The sequence below is a fragment of the Carlito syrichta genome, unplaced genomic scaffold (genome assembly GCF_000164805.1).
Source record: "Carlito syrichta isolate Samal-C Ts95f unplaced genomic scaffold, Tarsius_syrichta-2.0.1 Scaffold113587, whole genome shotgun sequence".
NCBI classification, from domain to species: Eukaryota; Metazoa; Chordata; class Mammalia; order Primates; family Tarsiidae; genus Carlito; species Carlito syrichta.
Window position 1 is genome coordinate 47,642 of NW_007057683.1, and position 6,982 is coordinate 54,623.

The window sequence follows — 6,982 nt, forward strand, 5'->3', positions numbered from 1 at the left end:
GCCACTGCACTCCAGTCTGGGTGACAGAGTGGAACCCTGTCTCAAAATAAATAAATAAATAAAAGAACCAGTCACAATGGCTCACACCTGTCATCCCAGCACTTTGGGAGGCAGACGCGAGAAGATTTGCTGAAACCACGGATTTGAGACCAGCCTGGGTAACTTGGTGAGACCTCACCTCTAAAATAAATTTAAAAACTAGCTGAGTGTGGTGGCGCATGCCTGTGGTTCTAGCTACTTGGAAGGCTGAGACAGAAGGATCACCTGAGCCCAGCAGGTCAAGACTGCGGTAAGTGTGAACGTGCCATTGCACTCCAGCCTGGGTGACAGAGTGTGACTCCAACTCAAAACAAACAAACAAAAGAGAAATCCTGTGAAGACAGGACTTATTAATAGTAAGATAGGGCTAATCACCTTATTCACTTACACCATGCCCCAGAATCCTAGCTGCAATGGTCTTGTGGTATCCTCCTTGTCCACGCATCTCCTTTTCTTTAACTCAAAGTTACACGAGGCCGAACATGGTGTCTCGTACCTGTAATCTCAGCACTTTGAGAAGTTGAGATAGGAGAATCCCTCAAGGCTAGGCGTTTAAGACCAACCTGGACAAGGTAGCGAGATCTTGTCTCTACAAAAAGTAAAAAGAAAAAACAACAGGAAAAAGTCACATGAAAACAGCTAGGGGTTTTATAAAGAAAGGCTTTTAATCTATGTGATGGGGTGATAACCATATGCATCTATTCTTTTTTTTTTTAGTTGGAATCTCACTCTGTCGGCAAGACTGGAGTGCGGTAGCACGCTTACGGCCACCACAACCTCGACCTGCTGGGCTCAGGTGATCCTTCTGCCTCAACCTTCCAAGTAGCTGGAATTACAGGCACGTGCCACCATGCCCAGCTAATTTTTTGGTGTACTGTAGAGAGGTGGTCTTGCCAAGTTGCCCAGGCTGGTCTCGAACCCCTGAGCTCAGGTAATCCTCTTTCCTTGGCCTCCCAAAGTGCTGGAATTACCATGGCCGGCCTGCATTTTTTCTCTACATTTAGCCTAGATCGTGTAACTCTTACAGCCCATGTCATCACCTCAAGTGCAGTCAGACCTACTCCTAGGATCAAGAAGCACAGTGTCACTCAAGACATCACTCTTTGAATTGTCTAAGAGAATGAGGGTCTTACTCAAACTAAGGTCAGAGAGGGCTGAAAATAACACATTTGTCTCATACCACTGTTGTCTTCACTGTGGGTATGACCATGGGAGACTGATCTCCCACAAACAGAGAGATGCATATCTACTTCTACAAGACTGGTCGAGGGATGGCTTGGCCAACAGTGCCCCAACTTGGGATGGAGCTAAGGTTACAGTTCCTTTCATTAACCCTCATAGTCCCAAGATGTAGCACTACCCCATGGTATCTGGCCTCAGCTGTATGCTAGGCCAATGGCAACCCTCTCCCATGCCCTCTACCATCTCTCTTTGCATTTTGAACTTGGGTTACCAGTTTTGGCCTCTCCTCCCCTCATGGTGAGTTCCTCTTTGAGATTTTTTTTTTCTCCCTGAAGGCAGTTATTAACAGGCCTGTCCCAATCTAAGAGAGACGCTCAAAGTGTTGAACCTAAAAAGGATAACCGCTTGGGGTTTGGGGGGGGTTGTTTGCTTGTTTGTTTTTTGAGTTGGAGTCTCACTCAGTCGCCCAGACTAGAGTGCAGTGACAAACTCACGGCCACTCCAGTGTCGACCTGCTGGGCTCCAGTGATCCTTCTACCTCAACCTTCCAAGTAGCTGGAACTATAGGTGCATGCTACTATGCCTGGCTAATTTTTTATTTATTGTAGAGCCAAGGTCTCATCAAGGTGATGAACCAGGATCATGCCACTGCATTCCAACCTGGGTGACAAAATGAGACCTTGTCTCAAAGAAGAAAAAAGAAAGAGCTGGTTGTGGTGGCTCACACCTATCATCCCAGCACTTTGGGAGGCGGACGTGAGAGGATTGCCTGAACCCCTGGATGGTCTTGAACACACGGGCTCAGGCAATCCACTCGCCTCAGCCTCCCAAAGTGCTGGGATTACAGGCTAAACCACCAAGCTCAGCCGAGCTTGGGGTTCTTGACCCCCCTTATCTAAGAAGGCTCCTTGATCCATAAAATTTTTCCTACCTCTTCCTCAGAGGACAGCTTTGTAATGGGGAGAGGTTCCATAAAAATGGACTGCTCTCCCCTTCCCTGACCCTAAGAAGGCCTGAAGAGAGACTCCTCTAAACTTAAAAAGTGCAGGTCATTTTCTCTGTCCTCCACTTGTTATCTCCCCAATAACAGAAAAGAAGGATATAGTTTCTTTATTTTTTTTTTATTTTTTTTGAGTTGGAGTCTCACTCTGTTGCCCAGACTGGAGTGCAGTGGCCGTTCTCGGCCACCGCAGCCTCAACTCGCTGGGATCCGGCGATCCTTCCGCCTCAGCCTTCCAAGTAGCAGGAATTACAGGCATGCGCTACCACGCCCGGCTGATTTTTTGATTTATTGTAGAGATGAGGTCTCACTGCCCAGGCGGGTCTCAAACTTGCGGGCTCAGGCAATCCACTCACCTCAGCCTCCCAAAGGCGCGGGATTACAGGCTGAGCCACCGAGCCCGGCTAGAATATAGTTTGTAATTACCAAGTGCTCCATCATGAACAGCCTATAGCAGTTTCTGATTTTTTTCCTAAAGGACAAGAGTTGGAAATTGGGAGTAAACAAAGAGTCTTAGCCAGGAAAGTCATCTCTGTTCTGCTATGGTCTGGATTTTTCTTCCTCAAGCTTTTACTAATTGTCTTCCGTCTGTCTACTCTGCGATACCCCAAATCTCAGGGCTGCTTATGCATATACTGAAGGGTCAGCATTTATTCTCATCTTTGTCTCTTGTTTTCTTCACAGATGGGAACCTGCAGATGTGCTCTGCGGATGTGGCCTGCAGTTATACTCATCATCCCCTGTTGATTTGTCTTCTGTCTGTTGACAAAATGCTGCTCTCTTCTCTAACCAGGATGGAGGTCGGCCATCACTCTCAGTTGTGTAATGGAGCTGTGGAAGGTTGGGAGAGGCCTTTTACTCTGCTGCCTTGGACATGACTTTTCTTCTGGTTGAGATCTGAGTTAGAGCAAGTTTTCACACAGAGAGGCAGAAACAGAAATACTTCTTATAACAGGGGGCCCCACCCGGTAGACTGTGAACCGGTACTGGTCTGAGGCCTGTTAGGAACCGGGCCGCACAGCAAGAGGTGAGCAACGAGTGACCGGAACTCTGCCATCTGTCAGATCAGCAGCGGCATTAGATTCTCATAGGAGCACAAACCCTACGGTGAGCGGCACATGCGAGGGATCTAGGTTGCGTGCTCCTTATAAGAATCTAAAACCTGATGATTCTTCCCTCCCCTCAACCCCCCCGTCCCCGACCATCACCCGTGGAAAAATTGTCCTCCACAAAACTAATCCCTGATGCCAAAAAGGGGGGGACCGCTGTCTTATGTGACACCGCTGAACAGCGACTCTGGGTCTTCCAGTCCCAGAGCACTTCAGTTCTAATATCGCAAGCACTATGTCAGGTGGTTTTGCCAACTTGTCTTCATTTTATCTTCACTGGCAGTGTAGGCACTCCTTTTCACTTCTGGGATGTGAAGAAGGATCACTCACTAAGTTGACCTCAGGGCCTAGGTGGTAACCAAGTTTTTTTGTTTTTTTTTCAGTAGGAGTCTCACTCTGTCACCAGGGCTGGAGTGCAGTGGCATGCTCACAGCCACTGCAGCCTCTACCTGCTGGGCTCATGCGACCCTACTGCCTCAGCCTTCCAAGTAGCTGGCACTACAGGCGTGCGCCACTACACCTGGCTAATTTTTTGATTGATTGTAGAGATGAGGTCTTGCCATGTTGCCCAGGCTGGTCTCGAACACATGGGTTCAAGCAATACTCTTGCCTCTGCCTCCCAAAGTGCTGGGGTTACAGGCGTGAGCTACCATGCCCGGCTCAGTTATCTGTCCACATGTACAATCTTTCAACATACACCTATAATTTTCATATGGAGCATGCAGGAATACGCCTTAAGCCCAGGAAAAAATTTGCACACTCTCATTTTCCTTGAAATATAATTTTCGGTTCTGTTAGGCGGCAGCCATTGGAAAGCAGCAACCATGGCCCTGCGCTACCCCCATGGCCTGTGGGCCTCAACAAGGGCCACAAGGTGACAAGAACGTGAGCAAGCCGAGGCACAGGCGCTGCCACGGGCGCCTGACCAAGCTCACCAAGTTCGTGCCGGACGTGATCCAGGAGGTGTGCGGCTTCGCCCTCTAGGAGCGCGGGCCATGGAGCTGCCCAAGGTCTCCAAGGACAAGTGGGTGCTCAAGTTCATCCAGAAGCAGGTGGGGACGCACACCCGCGCCAAGAGAAAGCTCAAGGAGCTGAGCAACGTGCTGGCTGCCACAAGGAAGGCGGCGGCCAAGAAGGACTGAGCCCCGGCCCCAATAAAAAGGCTCGGTGGCTCAGCCTGTAATTCCACGCCTTTGGGAGGCTGAGGTGAGTGGATTGCCTGAGCCCGCGGGTTCGAGACCCGCCTGGGCAGTGAGACCTCATCTCTACAATAAATCAAAAAATCAGCCGGGCGTGGTATCGCGCGCCTGTATTTCCAGCTACTTGGAAGGCTGAGGTGGAAGGATCGCCGGAGCCCAGCGGGTCGAGGCTGCGGTGGCCGGGAGCGGCCACTGCACTCTAGTCCGGGCGACAGAGTGAGACTCCAACTCAAAAAAAAAAAAAGAAAAAGAAACAAATCTTGAGGATTGGGAGAATCTGAGCTACCTCTTTTTCTTGAGAAATAAATCACACACATTACAAAAAAACAGTGCAGAGCGTTCATCATTCCCAAGCTATAGCGAGCTATAGACAGAAAAGACCCGCATTCTCTTGTTGTGTCTGGGAAGAAAAAGGTTCAGAGAACATAATTTTTGTTTTTTCATTTTTTGTTCTCTTTGGATTTTTTGTTTGCCTGTTTGGTTGATTGTTTTTTGGTTCAAATTAGAAATTCTACTTTGGAGGCCCATGCCTATAATCCCAAGCACTTTGGGAGGCTGAGACGAGAGGATTTGCTTAAGTCCAGGAATTGGAGATCAGCCTGGGCAGCATAGCAAGATCTCATTTCTATAAGAAATAAAAAAAAAAAAATTAGCCTGGCATGGTGGTGTGCACCTGTAGTCCCAGTTACTCAGAAAGCTGAGGCAAAAGGATCGCCTGAGCCCAGAAGATCGAGGCTTTGGTGAGCCATGATTGTGCCACTGCAATACATCCTGGGTATGTCAGACTCCAATTAGAAAGGAAGGAAGGAAGGAAGGAAGGAAGGAAGGAAGGAAGGAAGGAAGGAAGGAAGGAAGGAAGGAAAAAAGGAAGGATTCTGGTTTCTCTAAGTTTTGAAGACAGGTTGAGTGGTGTGTCTTGCATGCTTACTGGTGTCTTTTCTCCCTGGAGCTAGAGGAGAGTGGACAAGAGGTGGCACCGTGTCTATAAGGTGAAAGAAAATGATGAGATGAAAATGCAAGAGATACTCAGTTATTCTGGTTTGCAGATATACACGAGACAGTCATCATGCAGTCAAAACATCTGGATGAGTCACTAAAACCGTCAGCCCTTAGACAATAGCAGTGTATGAACACACCACATGAGTGCTGTTTCCACTTATAGATGCAAGGCCTCCCTCTGTTGTGATCCGGTCAACCAACAAAGGAATCCAGAGTCACTTGACTTAGTACTCCTGCATTCTAAATAAGGCACCCGTGATGGCTGTTTTATCCCTTTCATCGCCCCAGGGTGCCAGGTCATTCTTACTGATCCCCTGAACTAAGTAAAAGCTGTTCCTCTTTAGAGCACGTGTGTAACCCTCACGTTATCTAATGGTAACTGAATAGGTTCCATGCTGAGAAAGCTGGCACTTTGTTTGCAATGGCACTGATGATTAGCAATATTCAAAGTTACATTAAAAAATGCCTGGAAAAGAGATCTTGATTAAATAATGAAGAGGAAAATGAATACGATTAAGTACAGCCTGCATTTCACTTTTCAGGCAGAAAAAGGCAATTTGGTTCATTTCAAATGCATGAAACGAATGCTAATAGGTATAGCAAACTTGGAAAACCAAACAAAACATGTAATCTGTCCACATGTCTATTGCTTTCATTAACACGCATAATTTTTAATTAGACTAGGTAATCTGTAGGTAAATGAGTATGGAAAAATTGTTTTATTTATGTATTTATTTATGTATTTATTTTGAGTTGGAATCTAATGTCCAGGCTGGAGAGCAGTGGCACACTCACAGCCACCACAGCCTTGACCTGCTGGACTCAGGAGACCCTTCTGCCTCAGTCTTCCAACTAGCTGGAATTACAGGTGCACGCTACCACACCTGGCTAATTTTTGGATGCCTGAGGTCTCACCAAGTTGCCCAGCCTGGTCTCGAACCCGTGGGCTGAGCCAATCCCCTCACCTCGGTCTCCCAAAGTGCTAGGATTATAGGCATAAGGCACTGCGCCCGGCCTAAATTGTTTTCTTTAGCTCCCTGAAATTTGTAGTCTTGGAGTCGTCTTTGAGTCACCTCCATCCCCCAAAATATCAAGACATCAAGGCTGGCTAAATTGTTACTTTGATCAGCTCTTTTACTCTACCTCGTCAGCCTTTCAGATAGCATTTTAACCCAGTATTTCTCACATTTTACTTTATTGACAAATCTTCTGGGGATTTTCAAACAAATGCACACACATTTTAAGAAATGTTCAGCATATCAAAAGTGTCTAGACAATGATGGTAACCACTTTGAGCACCTCTTGTAATTGCAGAAGACAAATGTGACTTATATTCATCTTTTGTTATTGATATACATGTGTACAATGTATTACAATTTTTTTTTTTTTGAGTTGGAGTCTCACTGTCGCCCAGGCTGGAGTGCAGTGGCATGCTCATGGCCACCGCAGCCTCG

General features: G+C 47.1%; 1 pseudogene; it reads left to right on the forward strand.

The window, feature by feature from the left end:
* Window positions 1-4,154: 4,154 nt before the first annotated feature.
* LOC110596799 lies at window positions 4,155-4,472 on the forward strand (annotated as a pseudogene).
* Window positions 4,473-6,982: the final 2,510 nt, after the last annotated feature.